Source organism: Leptidea sinapis, chromosome 17 (genome assembly GCF_905404315.1).
Source record: "Leptidea sinapis chromosome 17, ilLepSina1.1, whole genome shotgun sequence".
Lineage (NCBI taxonomy): Eukaryota > Metazoa > Arthropoda > Insecta > Lepidoptera > Pieridae > Leptidea > Leptidea sinapis.
Window position 1 is genome coordinate 7,338,296 of NC_066281.1, and position 24,644 is coordinate 7,362,939.

The 24,644-nt window shown below is 37.3% G+C and overlaps 1 long non-coding RNA gene across 1 annotated transcript; it reads left to right on the forward strand.

Moving 5' to 3' along the window:
- Nucleotides 1–835: 835 nt before the first annotated feature.
- Nucleotides 836–24,404, forward strand: LOC126969282 (uncharacterized). Its single transcript, XR_007730361.1, has 6 exons — nt 836–1,114; nt 4,486–4,576; nt 5,319–5,423; nt 14,204–14,329; nt 20,355–20,485; nt 22,761–24,404. It is a non-coding gene; the product is annotated as an uncharacterized LOC126969282 (long non-coding RNA).
- The last annotated feature ends 240 nt before the right edge of the window (nt 24,405–24,644 follow it).

The following is a 24,644-nucleotide window of genomic DNA, read 5'->3' on the forward strand; positions in this document are numbered from 1 at the left end:
AACGCCACACATCCAGATGGTAGGGATGATATCCTAATTTGTGGCGTGTCGTGCTTAGGTGGACTTAAGCGGCAGCATTTTATATAACTTTTGCGCCCGCACATTTAAACGTAATGACGTGGTACTTAAGAGGGCATTTTCAAGAAGGTTTTTTATGAGAATTAACGACATGATATACACCTAGTGGTAAGTGAAACTCCTTGCTCTTTACAGTGCAGTGCCACTCAAAATTCTCGAAAACACAAAATTGTGATTTGCATCGCTATTGCAAACGTCACTGTGTATACTCATTAGCCCAGTTCGCTAACTATTACATTACTGGTTGCTCATTGCTGATGATATACGGAACACAGACGTGGTCGCTAACTATGGGCCTGATGAGAAAGTTCGTGGTCGGTCAGAAGGCAATAGTGAAGCTCGTAGTGTCCCTGTGAGATAGAATCAAAAATATGGAGATCCGCAGGAGAACCAAAGTCATATTGCCTGGATGATTACAAAATTGAAATGGCAGTAGGCACGGCACATAGCACGAAAAAGTAGTAAAGTCCTCGAATGGTGTACCGGAAATAGCACTGATGCTAGGCTCCCCACAAGATGTACCAATGATCTGGAGAAGATCGCTGGATTAGATTGGATGAGGACAGCGTAGGACCAATCGTCATGGAGATCTTTGGAGGAGGTTTTTGTCTAGCAGTGCACGTCTTTTGGCTTAAATCATGATTACAGCTTCGCGGCAGATAAAAACAACGTTATGGTACTTATCTAGGCAATATTCGTACAACTAATAAAATATTTTCCCATATGTAATCATTACATTTTCTTTTTTCAGACTAATAATGTATTTAGCAAGTAATGTAGGCCTTGTTTGGTCAAACCGCTATTTTCCTGACCACGAGCTTGCTCACTTACACCCGTTACCCGACCGAGAAAGCAACACGATGCTTGTAAACCTAACACTGATACCTCACCACGTGTTGATCGTGTACAAGGGCTGGTACTGCTCTGGAAGCCTGACGAGTAGCAGAATCGTGATAACAGCTGCCAGCTGCTTCTCAAGAAGGAAATGCGAGGCAGTTACTGTTAAAGTTGGCGCAGAATCAATGACAGCAAATGGGTAATATAAATTTAAACTTTATTTATTTAAATCAGGTTTACTGACGGTTCATCGCTGTTGGTACCGATTAGTTTCAGACCACTCGAAGGTCCATCGGGATGAATGTAGTGCCATTCGTTCGGGTTCGCCATAACGGCCCGTCTCATTTTTTTCCGGATTTGCGCATAATGTCAGGCACGGCAGAACTGAAACTTTTGCGTCAATACTGGCGTTCACGGGTACCTACACAAAATAAACTCACAATATACTATGATTCCAAAACACAGGTTTCCAAGTAGGTGTCAGAGCCTAACCCTTGTCTCTATTAAAATTATTGTCACCGGTTGTTTTTAATGTCTTCCAATAGCTTGCGAGGCACAAAGTTCTTATAGGGGGCCATTACTTTAATCTTATCGAACCAAATACAATGTGAGGTGTCGCAGTTGAAGGCATACTTTGCCACTGCCATAAAAGTTTTAATGTAAATTTTTCACGCATCCCAATGCTTCTCTGCACAGCAGCGCCTTGTTCTGCTGTGTAGGATAATTTGCAAGTATTGCCGTGTTTTGCATTGAAGTGCGTTGTAGCTAGTGAAACTACTGGGCCAATGAGACTTAAGATCTTATGTCTTAAATTGACGAGCGCAATTACGAAGCCGCTCCGTACAAAGCTCGGTTCAATCGAGAATTTTTATATGGAGGTGATCACCACCGCCCACATTCTATTGCAAAATCAGAGGAATCACCGAAGGGTTGCAGGTCTTTTAAAAAACACCCCACAAAGGAGCTCATACCACAGCTTGGTTGTATGTGGAAGAAAGTTCCTTGAAAACTACACTGAGGAGGAAAGCCACACTTTCAGATGGCGGATATGGTGTTGTCATTTGTGGTGTGTTTTGCGAAGGTTGTTTTGGTGGCAGGAATCTTGGACATCATGGTCATCTCTTCACTATATCTCCTCAAAAACGCACGTTAACTTATTTTTTATGAAAGTGGAGATTGAATTAAATGAAATAGGAAATATGATTATATTACACAAATATGGTTATATTTTTTTTATCTGTAAGGTTAGGAAGTTCATTTATGTAGATAAGGAAGAGGAACGATCCATGAATAGACCATTGTGGTACCCCCATACTGTGAGTCCCAGGAGATCTCCTACCATTCACGTCAACTATCTGAATTTTATTGTTTAAATATGAAATCATAAGATCGAGCGCAGTCTCCTTTATGCCACTGTGACGAAGCTTCCTGACCAGCGTTGAATGTTGAACACAATCAAAGGTCTTAGATAAATTTCAGAAGATACCAAGTGTATTCTGTGAATTCTACCAGACATTCGTTGTTGATCGTCTGATAATGAAAAATGATGGATAAAATCACAAATAATAAAAATAATAAATCATCTTTTTATGTAACATAATTTATTTATTCATGTATTGGAAACAAACAGTATTATGATAAATGGTTAACATTTAAATCTTAAAATTCACACTTTCACCAGTAAAGTTTCCAACAATTATAATTTGTGGTATAAAGGTGGTAATAAAGACTACTTTATCTTACTATGTAAAAATCTACTTTCCATAATCATTAACATGTGAAACATGGGGCATGTTGCCTTTTTACAGTTTCGGCTCAAGCTCTATATTTTGTCTGCCAGTATAAATAATTTTAATATACGTTTTTATCGATACAATAAAATTTAAGGTGATTCATTGCGAAGAATACGAATTAATGAATACGAAATAAGAATAAGAAACACACTGTAGTGTTTTTTTAACTGGGACTGTAACTTTAATCTAGAAGACATACAGAAAATCTGTCATAGCAAAAATTTGCTCTTTTTTGTGAAAAAAAGTTTGGAATAGTTATTCTTAAAATAGGAGATTTTCATGAAAATTTTTTTAATGCGGATTCACTGTTGTGAGGATTATTTCGTTGTATCGGAAGAACAAATCTAAGCTCTATCTATTATCTATCTTTTAGTCAAACTTAATAAAATGTTTTCTCTACTTTAATTAATTACAGTCTTCTCATTACTTTAACAAAATTCCACTCTCCCAACTTCTTACAATAATTATTATCATCAAATTTTGATGGAAGTTACGAAAGAAAATTATAAGTTGTTACAAAAGTTTAGTTACGTGACCAACGAAAAAGTTACTAAAGTTCTTTTCTTCTTAGCCGAACTTCGGGTTTTCGGGTTGAGGAAAATTGCGTGCGAGACATAATGGAAAGCGGTGTTTTTCGCATGTATTTCTTGTACGTAACAAATTTCTGCAAATAATATAATAAATTAGACCTTCCTATCCATTAGTTTGTGTTTGCTAAATTATCTTACAAATATTATAACTATTGTATAATATGTATACAAATTTATTTAAACAAAATTTATGAACGATACGGGATTAGAACCCGGGCCTCTTGTGTTCCGAGACGGTTAGCTTAGTTGGTAAGACCGCTGACATATAAAAAGAGAAGAAAGTGTTTCCCCAACATAATAGCTAAACATAACATTTATTTTACCGGCGAGTTTTTCTTTTGAGACGAGTAAGAAATTCATTCCATATGCTAAGTTATATAACTTGCCCACTACAATGTAGAATACTGCAAGCCTATTAAATCACTTGAAGCCTTACCGTATAGCTTATATACATCTAATAGTTTTTATTTCCATGAAATCAAGCGGGTAACTTTGAAGGTCAGAATATTTCAAATACCATAAATATCCACGTGACGTAACATCATCTCAATAGCTCATAGCATCGCGATTATGAGCCAGTGCTGTGTAATGACGTCACAGCGATTAGCGACCCAGCTCCTGGCTAAACAGTTAATATTTCGGAAACTATACGTCTGATCCAACATATTTTTTACCTATTTATATTGTTTTTATACGAGCAAATGTAAAAATTTATGATACCCTTTCATCACCTAAAATTACAACACCAAACAAGGGTCATTTCCACAGGATTTCTGCCGTGAAGCAATAATGTGTAAGCATTATTGTGTTTCGGTTAAAAGGGCGCAGTAGCTAGTGAAATTACTGGGCAAATGAGACTTAACAACTTATGTCTCAAGGTGACGTACGCAATTGTAGTGCCGCTCAGAAGCTTTGGATTTTTCAAGAATCGTGAGCGGCACTGCATTGTAATAGGCAGGGTGTATCAATTAACATCATCTGAACGACCTGCTCGTCTCGTCCCTTATTGTCATTAAAAAAAAATGGTAGTGAATTGCATGATCCTTGAATTTGTCGGGAATGGTTCATTTCCCATCGGAAATTACTAATCAATAATTCTGCTATCCCGATAAACTTTAATAAAATTTGCGCAAATAATTACCTTTAAATAAAAACTATGTGATACAATTTTATAATTATGTTTGCAGGCAGGTAATACCGGTGTTGGATGTTAAGAAGCATGAATATTTCCAGCGGATAAGTATCACGGACAATGATATTGCATTGTTAATATTAAAGGTAATGTTGTAACTACAATCTACAGCTTAATGCCCCAGATTTGGGAATAGGGAGAAAAACCGTTATGTTTCTTACTTGACTTTTCTGCATCATGCTCGTGAAAGGGCACTACTTGCGGTGGCTAGATGATCCTGTTACTAGAAACTTTGATTCATGTTTTAATATTAAAGTTATTTATTATTAGTATGTTTATTCGTTTGTATATAATGGTAAATATGATGCTAAAAAAGGATATTAATGTCAAGGGTATTTTTATTCCGAAGGGGTTAATTTTTTTATAACAACACTCGATTTAAATTTTTTATTCAAATTATATCAAAAACGAATACGCAGTTTTGGTAGATCCACAAGATAGATCCACTTGGAGTCTAACATCTGTTAAAATTTTTTTTCATTTTAATTATTTCATTGTTATTATAAACCATTTTCACCCGGGTTTTTTATAAACAAATTCTGACAACGCAATAGAACCACTAAAATCAAAAGCTTATAAGGGGTGGATTACATGACGTATGTTTGTTTTAGATTGTGAATATCCCCTGTTTTAATTCTTGTTTATTGTACTAAATGTACTAACTGTGTCTATTTTAGAGCTAAGTAAATTGTTTGAAAGGATGTTGTTATATATTTATAATATATAACAATATATATAATAAACTATGATAAGAAAGTTAGTCGATGACTGACATAAAATGAAGAGTATGATAATATTAAGTGAGTAAATCAACTTATGTATTTGTAGGAACATGTAATTTTTCATGAAAAAGTGAAGAAAATATTGTATTTGGACCAAGACGTGGTAGTACCAGATAACACCCCACTTTGTGTGATTGGTTGGGGTGGAACGGTAAGTTTTTTATTTATTTATTTATCACATTATAATATCAGCATAAACAAACCAGGGTCAACTAAGAAATCAAAAAAACCACATAGGTTACAATTAATGCTAATAATTAGTTAATAATACGACACAACCTTACCTATTATATAACTTAAAAAACAGGGAAAATGTTGTTTGTCTTAAAACTGTACTAAAAATAAATAATATAACTGAGCCGGTTCATTAATATTCTCATAGTAGCTTCTATAGTTATTTTTAATAGGGCAGCTCTATAACAAGTAATGTATAAGGTAATCCGCAGTTCGTACACATTGCAAGTGCGAATAGGTAAGTTCGATTTAGCCTAAATATTTAAGAATTTTATCACTCATTTAGTATGAGTATGCCACGTATACCTTTTTTTTATATATATATATACGGTCATATTGACAATCATGTTTGAGTATGGCACGTCACTAGTGTTGTGGTACATCACTAGAGCGTCTTGTATAAACGGCCTCAAAAAAAATCACGTAAACTGACACGGAGATTTAAGCTGAAAACAAGTAAATTTAACTTGTCACCAAGCAAAATTATCTTGTCATCAAGTAAATCGTGAAATTTGGAAGGTTACCAAGTAAATTTTGAATCAGCTTACAGTGTTCGTAAATCATTTCAAATGATCAACTTTGGAAAGACTGCCATGAAGTCTCATTCTATCAGTAAAACCAAACTCCGCTCACCTTCAAGAGAAATGCAAACTTGGCCGTCCAAAGCACACCTCGTGATAGACTGCCATCGACGAAGTGAGAGTCATTTGAGAGAATTTGTGTGAAATCAAGGGATTTTTATAACTGATCGGGGTGGAGGTACACTGTGGACGCCCTCTGCCCTAGCTAGGGATTCAAAGTCAAGGGCATTACAATATTGATCGAAATGAAGGAGCATGTCTAATTACTAGAACGGTTGCGGATATGTCCCTAGTCGGACCACTACCGTTATAAAGCGTAACGAAATAGAAAGAATTTTGAAAAAAAAAACAACGCAATTGAGTATACCTATCCATACAACATTAATTTCATTCAATCATTAATAAAGCAAAAATGAATGAAATCATAAATTGAACAAGTCTGTCTAAAGACACTACAATTACAACAACAAGTGACGGTAACAAAAATAATGGCAGGTCATATAACAATTTTAAGATGTTTAAGTTAGAGACCTATCTTTAATACTTCGATACAAGTGCTTGAAGTATGTCAATCCTTCACGAGTCCCAGTTTGGTGACCCAAGCCGAGGTCGCGGGTCATTGATAGGGTGAATGGAAATAGAGTTGCCAACCCTACTATATAGAAGCACTACTAAAAAATATAAAGCAAGTGAAACTTCTTTTATAATAGTGGTACTACTACAGTTCAAAAATGGCAACAAGTTGTCAGTGATGCAGATTTCATAAATATTTTAATAATAATACCATTACTTCTCTCAAGGCAACATCCTCTTAAACAGAACGTATATTTTCTGTTATATTACAAATGGCGAGAAGAGCGCAATGTAGCCAGTCTAAAATTAATTTTAGCTGAGCTACATAATGGTATTTTGTAATCTAAATTCCAAAATTAATTATGAGGAATTCTTTAACAATAAAAATTTATTTATTTTGGCATAAAGTAGCAAAAAATATTCTTAAAAGTAGGTATCTATTTTGAAACCAGAAGGTTCTTTATATCTAATATAATGTTATTATTTTCATCAAATTAGGATAATAATTTTGGAACTACAATTTTTGACAACTAAAGTTTTGGTAACTCTCAGTGGAAAACACATCTCCGTTTATTACCACTATAAACCGGTTGCGATTTGGTCATTGTAGAACCTCAGCACATCTGGCAAGACTGAAGATAATACCAGAGTCGGTGACCAAATGTAAACACCGTACACCAGATTACACAGCTGATTTAGAACATATAATAGTATAACTTTCATCGTTTGATTTTAGCAGCAGACATTCAAAATATAACATTGGATGATAAGAAGAAAATGCATACGACACCTTCCACTTTACAAGACATTTTGTGTAATTCATCGTTATATAGCCACTACAAATTCATTGTAAATTCTATAGGAAAAATTTTAACTTTGTGCATCCCGTGCCGCTAAATAAATTAAAATAAATGACATACACACATGCATCAAAGGACGGTTTTAATACATTTATGAAACATTGAAAGGAAATCTCTGAAAACCAATTTAATTATTGGACAGTTTGTTGAGGAAAAAGTTAGAAGACAACAATTCAATTTAAAAAAGCGTATAGTGCTCTATATGCTTAATAAGCTAAATAGTAATTAAAAATGTAAAAATGTACATTTTGAACAAATATAATATCAAAAAAAATATTTTGTGTTACTAGGAGACATCTGAATTATCTCTCGGACGATACGAAACACTACGTTTCCTTATCTATTATATTATCTAATTATTATCTGCTAGGGATACATCCAACGTAGGCTTCAGCTGTTTCGGAGATTTACCGTTACAACTCACATTTCGTAAGTATACATCCCTACTCTGTGTTATTAAAAAAAAAAAAAATTAAAAATCTTAAAAAGAGACATCTAACGGAATTATTTGAAATTAGATGCGTCTACAGCATCTGTCAGTCAGAAGCGTAGCACTCATTAGAAAGATGCAAAAAACATCTATGTACATTTAATTATATGTAAATTTACTAGATGGCGCACATAAGCAAAGAAATAATATTATCATAGTAGGTACAAGCATTACCACAGGATAAGGATGGATACTTAAGTCTATTACTCATTACATTTTTGTTTGTATTATTAAATCTATTTTTTAACAATATAAATAAAGTTAATCGTGTATCTCATCGCGTCTCTTTGTAACAAACTAAAACGTACCAAAGAGACTTTCATATTCTAGTATTAGGAAAGTTTAATAAGGCAAATATATAATAGTATACCTAAATAAGGAAAATGAATAGAAATCAAAAATTGAAGTTTTCAATTTCTAGTATGATGGCAGACATGGCTGACTGGTTACGACTCGTCAATCAATTATAGTTACATTAGATTATTTTCTTTTCTATCTAGCTGTATTATTTATCCGTTAGAGTCTAGACTCTAAAACGTGTATTAAAGAAGAGCATCTTAAGAGTGATGCTTTATTTGTCTATACGCCAGTATATTGTAAGTCCATGGTGAGAATTAGAGCGACTGTAATCTGTATAATTGAAAAAAACGATTTAATTATACAGCTGTTGCGCTGCCACAAAATAATAATAATAATTATTAATAAGATTCATAACAACCAAGCAAAATATGCCGAAATTGTTAACTTCTTTACAGGACAAACAAGGGTAATAACTTAGTTGAAAGTAATCACCGCCATCTATTGTAAAGCCAGAGTAATCACACGAGCGTTGCAAGATGGCTGCCGAGTTGCCGACCTTTTTGTTGTATGTACTTACGTGCTTTTTTTGATGCTTGGTACTGAATGGCGCATTGACATGGAAATAACATACAAAGATGCTTATCCTATAGTTCAGCTATACTCTAAGTGTGTTCCGCGGAACCATAGGGTTCCGCAATACCTCTATAGGGGTTCCGCAAGAATTTAGAAAAAAAATCAAAACACCTCTCTCTGGTCGAACGTTTTGACTCCGCGGCCGCGCGTAGGTATATGTATTTATTTATTTGTATTTGTATAAATATGTGTTACAATAGCTGGTACAATATCTCATAAGTTTGGTATCGACATGTATACTTGTGAGCGCGCAGTCCCTTTCATAAAAGTCGCCTCTGAATTAGACGCTATAGTTGTCAACAAGCGACTTTCGACTTTAACTTCAATAATTAAAGCTCAAAAGCAGTACGCGCGGATAATATAGCAATCACCGATCCAGACGATGAAATGATGTCACGACGTCAAGCTCGACGGTTTCAAAGACGAAAAAAAAGGAAGTTTGATGAATCATAGGTATATCAGTTTCGGATTTGTTGACTCCAACGGTTCACCTCTGCATGCTATGTAGTAAACTGCCTCCTAATGGTTTCATGGCACCTGCCAAATTGCGCCCACATTTAGAAACTGTACACCCCGAGTCTAATGACAAGAATAAAGGATTTTTTGTGCGTAAAAAAGATCATTTATTATAAAGTCAAAAAAATATGATGCATGTAACACAAACTATCAACGAAAAGGCCGCGGAGGCATCATATTTAGTTAGCTATCGCATTGCACAAGCAGGTGAAGCGCACGCTATCGCTGAGAATTTAATAAAGCTATGTATATTAGACATAACAAAATATATGCTCGGTGAAAAATCTGCAGCATCTTTCTACTGTGCCGCTATCAAACGATACTGTTTCACGGCGAATCTGATCTGGCAAGCTACGTCAAACAAGAACTAGTTACACGTCTACAAAAAACACGATTCGCTTTGCAAATTGACGAGTCGACTGATGTCGCTGGTTTGGCTATCTTGCTGGTTATCGTGAGATCCATATGAAAGTTCTTTTGAAGAAGACATGCTTCGGTGTTCACCGCTGCTCACAAACACTACCGGGGAAGAAATTTTTAATAAAATAAATATATTTTTTGACGAAAATAATCTCAGATGGAACAATTGCCTTGACATTTGTACAGATGGGGCCAAGGCGATGACAGGTAAAACAGTAGGAGCAGTGTCACGCATAAAAAATAAAGCGCCTAATTGTAGTTCCAGCCATTGTATTCTGCATAAACAAGCACTTGCGATGAAGCAAATGCCGTCAAATCTAAAAATTAGTTATGGATGAAGCGGTAATAATAATTAATTTTATCAAATCACGACCACTACAATCCCGATTGTGTGAAGATTATGGGAGCAAACATGAAACACTGCTGCTCCATACAGAAGTGCGATGGCTGTCTCGGGGTAAAACTTTAACAAGGCTATTTGAACTTAGAGCCGAGTTACAAATGTTTCTTTCAGCAGATACTTCTTTTAATTTGAAGGACTGTTTGTATGATAAAACTTGGTTGTTCCGATTGTCTTTTATGGCGGATATCTTTAAAAAACTGAACGAATTGAATTTATCATTGCAAGGCAGACAACAGTATTTCAGGCCTATAACAAAATAACTGCCTTCAAAAGAAAATTCAGTTTTTGCATTATTTGCGTTGGTAAGAAAGAAAGAGAAAGCTTTACGTCACTCAGTGAGTTTGTTAGACTAGCATTAAACTAAGCCGGGCCTGTATTTTAACTAAAAACTGCAAATATATGAGTCAGTGTTGCTCTATCTCTAATAGTATGGAGAAATAGTGACTCAAATAATAGCAATAAGTACATGGTTAGTTAAGATTATGTTTTAGTACTAACGTAGTTTTTAAGTCTAACTAACATTATTTTGAGTATGTAGTTACTTTGAAATAAAGTTTTATTATTAAATTAAATTAAAACTGAAATCACAATTTATATTCACATTAGTTTTACGTGAAAGAAAGTTCCTTGAAAAAATATGGATCATTCTTGTTCATGGAGATATAGCGAGATAGTCAGGATAACATTTCATTTGTGTTGTTTGGTGCGATCGTTGGTGCAATTAAAAATGCGTTAAAAGACTCACAATGAAGCGACCCTCTATTGTCACGGCAAGCGATCGAGCAATTTGCAGATTCAAATTCATAAAATCATCACAATTTCACTGTATTTGAAAACATTAGCTTTAAAAGTACTTAAATATTTTGAATCCCCTGTTTAAAATATGTCGATAAGCGTCTAAAACACTACTTCAACCGACCTTAATTTATAACATTACTAGCTGACCCGACAGACGCTGTTCTACCTATAGAAAAAAATATGATAGAAGTATTTGGGAATCGTGTAGTTTAAAGCCTTCGCAAATAAGCAATCTAAATTAATGAGTAAAAAAAGGAATAAAAACGTATTTTTGAATAATTTTTTATTATGTAGTAATAAAATGATAAGGATTAATATCGTATTTGTGTAAACAGCTTTTACATTACCGCTATTTAATTGCCAATTCTTAAAGTATTTACATGTTTAGTATATTATGCTTATGAGAGATCGTTAAATGCACTTGCGGACTTTCTGTAGTCCTATTTAAGATACACAATTCCACCGTACATTATTTTGTTATATCTTAAAGAGTTTAATCAGCGTTTTCGTGGAAAACTCCCAGACGACCTATTTCTTTCTGACATCTACAAATATCGTTAATGTATACACAAATGTGCGTGTGGTGATGCACCAGAATAGCACCACCCCATTTCCTCCCGTGGGTGTCGTAAAAGGCGACTAAGGGATACAAACAGCGGAGGGTGGGCAGCAACATCTTTCGTTAAGAGCACACCATAAGGCCCTCAGTCCCTGGCGGCCGCGCTCGTGGTAGCCACATAAGCGACGGGGCAGGGGGTGCTAATAATCCCCGGGTACGGCAGCCCTGGTAACATACAATTTCAAGACACTGCGGACCGACTAGAATTTGGAGGAACTGGAGGAAGCTGTGAGCAGATTACGATGGAATGTCGTGGGGTTATGTGAGGTCCGAAGACAGGGTGAGGACTCGATAATCCTGAATTCCGGGCACATGCTCTACTTCCGGGAGGGTGACCAACTGTCCCAGGGTGGTATCGGGTTCCTCGTTAACATGTCTCTCGTCAACAACGTAACCGAGGTGGGAAGCGTGTCGACTAGGGTAGCGTACCTAATACTCAGAACTACTGAACGGTATTCGTTGAAGGTCATTCAGGTTTACGCCCCGACTTCGACACACTCAGACGACGAGGTGGAGGCCATGTATGAGGACATCTCAACAGCCATTCACACTCCGAAGACCCACTTCAACGTTGTCATGGAAGACTTCAATACAAAACTGGGCACTTCATTATGTCGACCAAAAGACATATACTCAATGATGTCTCCGTGATCAACTCAGTGAAAACTGGGAGTGATCACCGCATAGTAAGAGTCACATTGAATATAAAACCAAAACTGTAGCGGTCTCGACTGGTGAAGTCTATGCTTCGACCCATCCAGATCCAAAACCCCGAAAACTTTCAACTCAAACTGCAAAACCTCTTCGAAGCCTCGGTGACTGCGTAGACGTGAACGAGTGCAATAAGAGGTTCGTGGCAGCTGTTCCAACGGCTGGTTCTAAGTTCTTCATGGCCAGCCGTTCAAAAATTAACGGAAAAATCTCAGACCATAATACCCTCCAATTTATGGATGTAAGACGCCAAATGAATCTTCCGTCTCCGGACGATGCTTCCCAGTATAGCCAGCTAAATAGACAGATCTCCAAGTCATTGACTCGCGATGTACGCCGCCACAATACAGATTGTGTAAAGGCGGCCATAGAGCCTAACAAAGGCTCAAAAGTATTCACACGAGATATACGAGTATAACTAGCCACTATGCTTGGCGTTTGTGGACTATGAGAAAGCCTTTGATTCGATCGAGACCTGGGCGGTGCTTGAGTCTCTCCAGAGGTGCCACAATGTACACCGATATATCGAAGCGTTGAAGTGTTTGTATAGAAACGCCACCATGTCAGCCCGTCTCCAGATCTCGAAATCTATCCGACGGGCAATCTGCAGTGGGGAGTCAGACAAGGCGATGTCATATCGCCCAAGCTGTTTACCGCTGCGTTGGAAGATGTCTTTAAGCTTGGACTGGGCATCAACATCAACGGCGAATACATCACTCACCAATTCGCAGACGATATCGTAATCATGGCAGAGACCATGGAAGACTTAAGCCATATGCTCGATGCCCTCAATACAGCTTCCCAAGGAGTAGGTCTCAAAATGAACATGGACAAGACGAAGATCATGTCAAATGTCCATGTCGCACCCACTCCCATAACAATTGGTATCTGTACTCTCGAAATTGTCGACGAGTACGTCTACCTCGTCTAAATTCTAGAAAGAGGTCACTTGTCGAATCCAACTCGGATGGGCAGCGTTCGGGAAGCTCCGTAAAATCTTCTCGTACCAAATACCGCAGTGTCTGAAGAAGAAGGTTTTCAACCAGTGTGTGTTGCCAGTGATGACTTACAGTACGCAGACGTGGTCACTAACTATGGGCCTTATGAGAAAGCTCATGGTCGCTCCGAGGCTATGCTCGGAGTTTCCCTGCGAGATCGAATCAGAAATGAGGAGATCCGTAGGAGAACCAAAGTATCCAACAAAGTTCAAACGATTGCGAAACTGAAGTGGCAGTGGGCAGGGCACATAGTTCGACGGACAGATGGCCGTTGGGACAGTAAAGTCCCCAAATGGCGACCACGTACCGGAAGACGCAGTGCTGGTAGGCCCCCCACAAGATGGTCGTGGAAATCTTTGGTCGAGGCCTTTGTCTAGTAGTGAACGTCTTCCGGCTGATGATGAATACACAAATGTAGATACAAACTAAACAAATTATATACTAAAACCTTCCTCGAGAACCACTGGTGCCACATCCACCAACCACATCCATTGGTGAAAACAGCATGAAAATCGGTATAGTAGTTTATTGCGAACAGACAGACAGACGCGGCGAATGACTTTGTTTTATAATATGTTGTGATAATGTTATAAAATTAGGTTAATAGAAAGTCAATACAAAGAACAGCTTAGAATATACATAAATAATATTGGGAGAAAAGGGTCACAAAAAGGCACTCAAATTTTCTTCCGTCGTTTCAAAACCAATCTCAGAGAAATAAAAAGACGGATGGAATCAATTATTGTGAGAAAGAAATGGCTTTTATGACTTCAATAAGTCCTTTTTTTTTTCAAGGATCAACCAGTGAGAAACTTAAATATGCCTCTTCGTTCGGAAATGACTGTGATTTCGAGAGACGACTGTATGCGGTTATACGGGCGTCTTGTGACACCGTCAAACTTCTGTGTCCGATATAATACGGTAAGTCTATTATTTATTGAAGATCGTCAAAAATGTACGAAAAAATATCCAATTAAGTACATTGTTCTTTTAGTATACATCAATCTAGACTTTTACGGCATGTAATTTAAATGAATATTTTCGAAGAAATTACAGATTTAAATTTCTGGGACTTATCCCAGAGCCGAACGAGATTTAAGACGGCATGCATTATCTGGCCGGCAACGCGTCATATAATTTCAATAGCGGAGGGAAAAACCTTCATAACTTCGTCGTTTGTGTAAATAATTAAAAAATAAAAACACTAGGTTTTATTATAATAGCCTTACTATGATTTTTTTTAAAACAAAAGTGAAATGTATTGGATACTTCCTTAATGTCATTGTTATGAAGCTAGCATCACAAACTTCATTACACGTAGGCACGTATTACTTCAAATTTAGAAAGTTTAACGAATGAATTCCAACTAAGCAAAAGTTACATATATAATATATACCTTGGTATATATTATTATGATCAGTGATCAGGTGGGCACCTACAAGCAACTACAAGAGAATTAGGCTAAGCGTATGCTCAGGCGCAGGTGACGCAGCTCAGTACAGTTCAGCTTTTGCAGGGCAAGGCAGGCGAGGCACACATAGCTCATAAACGTATGCTGGGACGCAGTAAGACACGTTTGCGATGTCTAGTATTAACTCTTTTAATGTCTTTTTTGAACAGTTTGGATGATTAGTATAATACAAACAAGGTTCACAACGTACTAATTCAATTAAAAGATTCGTCCTAAGAATTTACGGTACGAAACATTTTTTTTTATTAAGATAAGGGACGAGACGAGTAGGACTTTCATAAAAGGCATTTATTTTCTCAAAATTGATTCCTTTAGAATTCTTTTTGATGTCATATCTAATATACTAGATACTACTACGTTCAGCTGATGGTTTTTGATACGCCCTGCCCATTACAATGCAGTTCCGCTCAGGATTCCTGAAAAACCCTAAAAATTCTGAGTGGAACTACAACTGCGCTCGTCACCTTAAGACATAAGATGTTAAGTCTCATTTGCCCAATAATTTCACTAGCTACGGCGCCCTTCAAACCAAAAAAGTAATGCTTACACATTACTGCTTAACGGCAAAAATAGGCGCCGTTGTGGTACCGATAATCTAGCCGGCATCCTGTGCAAAGGGGCCTCCCACTAGTGGCAATAATGCACGAATCGCCCAGTGCAAATCTGTGCCGGCGCTAAAACTCTCTTTGATTCGGTACTGAAAACATCATTTGCCCTGTACTTTCGCCGGGGCGTAAAAAGAATAGGGGAGTCCCAGGCCCATGGGAGTCGTAAGAGGTGACTAAGAGCTTTTTAGAAGTGGGAGAGTCACAATCGGGCCAGACTCGTCTGGGTTACTTACCACACTCGCACAGAATACCGGCGTGAAGTAGCGGCTTAGTGCCGCTATGTTTCGCATAGGTTAGTGTCGAGGACCGGAGGCCATCCCATCCCTTCCCCCCCCCAACACAATATAAGAGCGGTCGGTAAAAAGATATTACCCCAGGAGGGTACCGCGGAGAATCCCTCCCCGAGCACTCTCGCTCGGGCTGCCCTTCGTATTCTGGGGTGGGCACAGAACCGCGCATGACCGAGGGCAAACGAGGCAGTAACACCTCGGCACCCCGCTCCACGCTTAACGTGAACTTTTGCAATATCAGGGGAATTAACTCCAATATAAACGCCATCCACCACCACCTTGAGACGGCGCAGCCGGCCTTGTGTTTCCTTACGGAGACGCAGATATCTCGACCTAACGATACGTGATATTTAACGTACCCCGGGTACTCATGCCGGGGTATGTGTGTGTGTCGCCGACTCTGCAATTTTGAGGGTAGGGACTTGTCTACTCTCTAGCTCCGCGTATACTTTGAGGACCGCGTCCGCGGCTTCCGGATGTTGATAGCCACATGCCGTCCTTATTAGATCTTCTGCTGATTACACATACCGATGGCTACCAGGTCTTTGTCGACGCCCCTCTCGGAACGTCCGACCATTGCCTGGTCAGGAGTGTAGTGCCTATCCGACGCCAACGTCGCAGACCACCAGCGACCCGCCACGTTTGGCACTCCAAGTCAGCAGATTGGGATAGGATGCGTTCCTTTTTTGCATCCTACCCTTGGGGCAAGGTTTGTTTTCCTTCAGATGATCCTAGTGCCTGTGCCGTTGCAGTAGCAGATGTGATACTACAGGGCATGGATATTTTTATACCAAGCTCTGTAGTACCAATCGGTGGCAGATCACAGCCCTAGTTCGATGCGTCAGTTAAAGCAGCATCTGACTGCATAAAACAGGCGTATCGAACTTGGGTTGCGGCGCTGGGCACAAAGGATCCCAACTGAAAAGTTCTTAAGAGGAAATATAACCGTGCCTCCAGATTTTTTAAGCGGCAAATCGCCCGTGCGAAATCGAAGCACATCATCAAAATCGGCGAGCAGCTTTCCAGTTACCCGACCGGAACACGCAAGTTCTGGTCGTTGTCGAAAGCTGCTCTTGGTAACTTCAACCAGCCGTCCTTGCCGCCGTTGATCAACGACCGACAGTACGGCTTTCGCCATCGTTGGTCAGCAGGTGATCTTCAGGTATACCTAACATATAGATGGGCGGCGGCTATTGAAAGCAAGGGGGAAGGCCTGGCAGTTAGCCTGGATAAAGCGAAGGACTTTGATCGTGTATGGCACAAGGCGCTCTCAAAACTTCCATCATTTGGGCTTCCCGAGAGCTTGTGCAAGTGGACCTCCAGCTTCCTCACTGGGCGCAGCACACAGGTCGTTGTCAACGGACAATCTAGCGCTCTACAAAGCGCAGGTCCGGCCCACGCATGGAGTATTGCTGTCATCTCTGGTCTGGCGTACCCCAGTATCAGCTCGATCCATTTGACCGCGTGCAATGCAGAGCAGCTTGCATTGTCGGGGACCCAGTGCTCTGTGAACGGCTGGATCACTTGGCGTTGCGTAGAGACGTCGTTTCATTGTGTGTCTTCTACCGCATTTATCACGGGGTGTGTTCCGAAGAGCTGTTTAAACTGATTCCTGCCGCCGAATTCCACCTTCGCACGACACGCCACAAGTTAGGATAATATCCCCACCATCTGGATGTCTGGTGGTCCTCCACAGTGCGGTTTTCAAGGAGCTTTCTTCCTCGTACTACAACGCTGTGGAATGAGCTTCCTTGTGCGGTGTTTTCGGGACGATACGACATGGGTACCTTCAAAAAAAGCGCGTACACCTTCCTTAAAGGCCGGAGCGCTCTTGTGTTTCCTCTGGTGTTGCAAGAGAATGTGGGCGGCGGTGATCACTTAACACCAGGTGACCCGTACGCTCGTTTTTCCTACTATTCCATTAAAAAAAATCATTCGAATATAGATGATTATCGGCGAGTACAAGCGAGTAACCCCTCCACACATATTTAGTACATGCGTGTAACTGTCTATAGCATAAAATAAAGAGGAGAGATAAGATATTCGCTTGACTATGAATTGAAATATGCATACACATGAATATTCAATGAAGGAACTACTGGCAGATATTTAATGAAAGCCCAGCAACGCATGCATTCATTCATATTAATCAAACATAATGATTAGACCATAAATATAGTGATATTATACATCCTGGCCGGCACAGAATTATAATAGACCTAGATAATTTATACGTCTAGATAGAGCCTCTTGCTGTTAGCCAACTTACGTACATACGTCAGTCACTTTATTTTAGTGTGCGTGCCGCTATTTTTTTTCACAGCTGTCACAGTTTTTCTAGGCGTGTTAATGATCTGGGGTGTGTCACTTACCATCATGTCAATGTGTGCTCGTCTCTCACTTCTTCTCACTTTTACGTGTTACGTTATACGGCTTGTCCCTTATGGGTTTAGATTTATGTGTGCCAACCAAATGCTAGAACCTATTAACGAACCTAGAAAGATAATTATTGAAATATTTAGATGATAATATTGTTCGGAATCGTGAGCGAGTTATACTTCCTACAGAACTAACTTTATTACTAAGAACAAGTAAGAATTTAATAATAATAATAATAATTTATATCAGAAAAAAATCCGTAATAATTGTTAGCAAAATATACTTTATAAATTATGTTAGTATGATAATTATTACTAAACAGGTACATGAAGCCGCATAAATGCCTTTATATTTGGCGCATCGTAATGACTAGCAATGGTTTGCAGAATGATGTTAGGGCTACCCTGCAACCTCTTTAGCAATGACACGGTTCTTTTGTGTTGGATGGTATGGAAGCCGTCCACCCTCGCGTCCGTGAACATTGCCGAAGCACTGCAAAAGCGAGGCAGCCCCAACATCAACTTGAAACCATTGTTATACTGAACGCGAAAGGCACTAAGCGTTCTTTGAGTATATCTGACCCACAGGCCGCTTGGGTTTGACAATATGTTTTGAAAAGCGTTATCGTAACCTCACTGCTACATCCTGCAAACTTGCGTGCCAGCATATCACTCCTCACCGCCGGTGCCCTCTCAATATCCATTTGGTCTTTAATGAAACCTTTATTTTAAGTATCATCATGTGTAAGACAGTGAAAAACATAGGTCTCTCATACATTCCTTTTGGAAATGACATTGATTGTGACATGATGCTGCTAAAGTAGGTACTGTTAAAATTAATACTTTGATACTTTCCTAAGAAGAAGGGCTTGACCGACAGACCAGCATAAAGATTTTAAACGCAAATTGAGAATTTGATTGATTGATTGAAGAACCATAATTATAAAATGTAAATTGAATAATTTCAATAGAAATTAATGTCGAAATATTTGATTGATTTACGAATGAAATAGATTAACATGATTGCCGATGTTTTATTTACTATTACATCATAATACTAGATAACTATATCTTCAGTTATAAATATAAATATTGGTATAGTAATTATAGATATTATCATTAATACAAACATTGCAAATAAAAATGTGTTAACAATTTACGTTAAATGCTGAGTATATCTTATTTACTCATATATGTAAATTTGTTTCTGAATACCTAGTATCTAGTTATCAGTTAATACCTGTAATGTTAATTAAGCTTGCACATGACTAATGAACATGACATTAGCTTAGCATTATTATTATATAGTTAGTTAAGCCTGGTAATTTGGCTCGAGCCACGTGAGTTTATTCGTAACCTGTAGACTTTTACAGACGCTGTGTATAATTTTTATATTCAAAGAACTTGACTTCTAACAAATTGAAACTATCTAGAATACAAATGATTTGAATTTTCTTTAGTGTTAATTACTATATTCATATGAATCTCTTTACATAATTCTTAAGGGATAATATGTATATATAAGATAATCTTATAAGGAAGCCCATGCTCGGAGTTTCCCTGCGAGAACGAATTAGAAATGAGGCGATCGGAGAGATTATCTTTTATATCTTGATGATCTCCGTTAGAGATGTTCTTCTCCGTCGCAAGCCTTGTTTGTCTGTACGCTAGTATATTGTAAATTAATGTATATACTTACCCCCTTATTCATAATAGTCTGCTAACTTAAGGCATTGCTGACTTACTCATGTAAGACATTGAATATTTGACGTTTGAGTGTGTCTGTTGCATCATTTTACATTTTACATATTATATTGTAATTTGAAATGATTTGTAAATCGATGTACTTAAATGTAAATCTTGATATAAAAGAGTGGCAATGAGTTTCTTTTTGAGAATTCTTCTCATAAGCTTCAACCCTTTACGAAGTAGCGGTAGATTCAACAAGAAAAAAAATTTTTTTTGACATTCATAAGTGTCATTTCCGTGACCTACGTGAATAAACTGATTTTGATTTGATTAGATTTGATTTGCTAATTCTCACTCTGTCTTCTTCTATTGACCTCCGTCAGAATGAGAAATAACACTCCTTAGCGGCTGTTTTAAGTTAGCAGACCATTATGAATAAGGGGGTTAGTCATTAAAATAGCTCTGGCCCCTAAGTGTGAAAAAGTTTCTAGATTTTTTAAATATTTTTAGCAACATCGGCTGAGTGATAACGGTGGCAGCGTTATATACCAGAATTGGCTGGTGGGAGTTCTGTCAGCTGGTGGCACCAGTACCCGAACACCTAATATTGCTATCGTCACTAATATATCCTACTTCAACAGGTATTGTATATACTTCAAGTAAATTTTTTTTATTTCCATATACGTATTAAGTAGTTGTTGCAATATTATGGATAATTAAGTACATGTTTGCCACCTACATTTTTTGAAGTTATACTTCTTTAGGCGCGTTATTTAAAAATAATGAGAGTGAAATTTTAAGATGCCCGCGCATTACTGTAACACAAAAGTAACAGGGTGAAGTTGGGTCCTAAACTGTTTTTTTTTTTGCTTTCTTCGTCCATTATTCAGATAGGCAAAGGGTGCAAGTCCATACAGCCGTATTCGTTATATAATTATTAATAGTCAAAGCCGTCGTCGCAAGATTTTTACAATATTGTTATTTCTCTAAACTTAGAATAAATACAACGAGGAATAAATATTTTTAAGGATTTTTGCTTTGTTAGGCCACAGAATATCATATAACTTCTTGCGTGCATACATAAGTACACACACACTTTATTTATACATCTAGAATTGCTTTATGTTTTCGCCAGTACAAATGTTCAATTTCTTCCTTTTGAATCCGGTCGATTGTCGTTTAAGAAAAGTAGTTAAATTCCCATAATTTTTCAAGTTAATGCCGTTTTTAACATGAACTGTACATTTCAGCACGGAATAAATTGCCCAAAATGTAGATGGCTTTTTAGTTTAAGCAATCTTATTAAAATACGCCAAACACACTGTTTCGGAGAAAATATTCACTTTTTTCTCGTTTTTCCAACTCATAAAATTTTCATATACTTTCATGTATTTTTCTTTTGACTTATCTTAGATCTGGTGGAGTACAATCAATCTCCATTTCACTCTTTGAACCGTTGGAACTCATTTTTATTATTATTAAATTTATAAGTAGGTATGTAAATAACAAAATAAGACGAATTTTCAGCTTTGCCGCCAATTATTTTTTATCATCGTTTTCGACAGGCATACGCAAAGAGACTATGGTATGCCAAGAATGACAAAAGAGATCCGATCAAAGAGTATTTAATAACCCCAGCACGCGCGCCGTTTCATACAACATTGCAGGAGCGTTGTAATGTTCTAAATTCAAAAAGCACTTCTGCAATAGATTTGATTATCCGAAAATTCGATACTTCGCGTGTTCTTTTTTCGAAAATAATGACAATATATATAAGAAATACTAATAATACATAGCTGTATCTTAGGTTTTTATAAATAATAATTAAACGACAGTAAATTGAGCGCTCATATTAATTGGAAAAGTCCGCAGTGTAATTATTGAGGGAATAAAATTATAATATTCCGGTACGATAATATAAACGACAAATTTCCCGGCCATATACCTTCCATTCCATCCACACACGAACGTCCAGAAAAGATTATTTTTAATGTTAATATTTACTATGTTAAACAGAATAACTGTTATTGAAATATATTTTATTTACCTCACAGATTATATGACTTGATAATTGATATAAGTGCACTCACTCAAGTGTGATATAAAAAAAAAATCAATTTCAGTTTCGAGAAAATTGCTGTCATTTGACATGTCGAGAGTAGAGCACTACCTCATGATTCGTTTAAGAGGCGTGCAATAATAATTTAAGTTAATAATACCAAAATTTAAAATTATTTATAACAATAATTAAAATATGACGAAAATAAAAGAAAATGTAACAAAATTTTAATTAAAAATAGTAGATTTTACAACGAGTGCACAAAACTAACCATTTTTAACCGAGGGGGCTGATAGTAATGTCGAGGATAAAAAGGTTTTGTGGACGAGTTCTAAACTCTGCTTTTCATTTCGATTGCGAGGAAATAAAACAGTAGTTATAACATGGACATTTTTAACAATTTTAGCAAATTTGAAGAAATTAATGAACGCACGAAAAAACAAGACCTAATTCCCGCCGCTTTTTTTTAACCTTACGACATTGATATTAGGCTTGGTCTCCAGACCTATACAGCCTACTATTGAATTAATTTGGCAATATATTTTTTTTTTATTAATTAAATAACCTATCGTATTTTAATTTTAATACCTTTTATGTCTTAAAAAACACATGAGGCAAATAAATTAAAGTAAATATTAAAAAATAACAAATTCTATCTCTGAACTTTTTATTGTGTTTGGCTGTATGGCTCATTTTCTTTGCCTTAATATAGATACATTTATGAGTACATCCTTTCGTGCACTTGTGCACAAAAATCGATTTTGTGCATCCTATATCGTGCACAAATAAGCAATTTCAGAGCATGAGAAGTGAAAAATGTATTATGGATCAATAACCTTAACAATTTTTTGTTACAGATGGATACATTTAAACACGGTCACCTTACTCAGAAAATATTGTACAGAGGATAGTATGGACAACTACAGCTTCATTTCTTTTGAAAAATAGTTTTTTTTATAATCTTAAATATATGACTTGAATTATTAAAATTACTCAGAATATATTCCATCATCGTCATCACTTCAGACAAAAGACGTCCACTACTGGACAATGACCTGCCCCAAAGATCTCGATGACTATTGGCCCTGCGCTGCCCTCATCCAATCTATCCTGGCAATCTTGACCACATCGTCGGTCCATCTTGTGGGGGGCCTACCAACACTACGTCTTCCGGTATGTGGTCGCCATTCGAGGACTTTTCTGCCCCAACGGCCATCCATCGAGCTATGTGCCCTGCTCACTGCCACTCCAGTTTCGCATTCATCTGGGCTGTGTCGGTGACATCGATTCTCTTACGGATCTTATTTCTGATTCGCTTCTCTCCATCTCCCTCTGAGCGACCACGTTTGCGTTGAAATTTAAAAAAAATCATCAGTTTTGATTACAGACAATATGTAAAAAAATATTGGTGTAGATGCGGTCGGTTGCGGACAAGTTTCCACAATTAGATATACAATACACCAATTATAAAAAATATATACAACCACTCCCACTCCCAATTATACATACACCTTAGGGACGAGGAGATGACTGAATAACAACGCTACATGGATCCCATGTCACTACTTACACTCTGGAGTAAAATATTGCCGCCTATGGAGTATCCAGGGAACAAAATGATTTAGGTTTTTTAACATTTGATCTGAAGAGCTCTCTCAAGTTGTATCATGGGAAACATGTAATTTTATGGCAAGATGAAAACGCAATTTCAGATTTTAGGGTCATGTAAGGCGTCTGTTCTGACATGGCTATGCCACTTGTGATGTTTATAAGACTATACGCCAGCGCGAGATAATGGCTGGTTGAAGGAACCAACAACAAAATTGATTCATCACCTACTTTGCTGATATTTCTTTAAAACTAGTTTTCATAAAAACAGTTAGGTTTTGAATATGAATAAAATTGCGTCATTACCGATCAAAGATGCATGCAGAAAAATGCAATTATAGCCTTTGTTATCACTGCACTAGATATATTTTTAGATAAAGCTGTTATGATTTGAATTTATTTCATAACCCTGACTCTTTTTAATACAGAAAAAGCATATGTTAAAAAGAAAAATTTGTGAAGGTGCATACAAACTAGTGAAACGTAACATAAAATGTAACATTTAAATTTACATGTAACATGAAAATCCGACAGATCACGGGTCGCTCGTAGCGTACGCGTGAAATGCTCGATTCGCGCGTAGGTACAAGACGTTCAAACTTTGAGAAATTGTCACAAAGTGTGTTACCTTTCGTGACATATGATGATGTGTACGGCGAACCTTTCATTGCATGATACATATCATGTAACATTACAGCAATCTGCACGCAGTATTAAAAAAGAAAAATTAGGGAGTAAATCAGAGGGTCGATGCGTAGCCGATTGTTAGAATAACGATTGAAAGCCATGGTGCTTTGGTTTTAGGCTTAAGTACTAGCCCCACAGAACCCAAACCGTTTGAAACACTAAACACTAAATTTTCTATTGATAAAATAAAGCTTATCTTATTCTTCGACTTTATTATTTTATTTGACCTTACCTCCTTACTACTTCCTACTTTCGTCGAATTTCGACCTACTTCCTTATTATGACTATGATTATGACATTAAGGTGGGTCGCAATTAAACTTTGTGGATAATACACTGCGATTTATGCATTTTTATATAACTGGAAAGTCAATGAGGGTATAACAATAGGTGATAGGTGGTCACCGCCGCGCACAGTCTCTTGCGCGTTGGGTAAAGGTTAAGGTG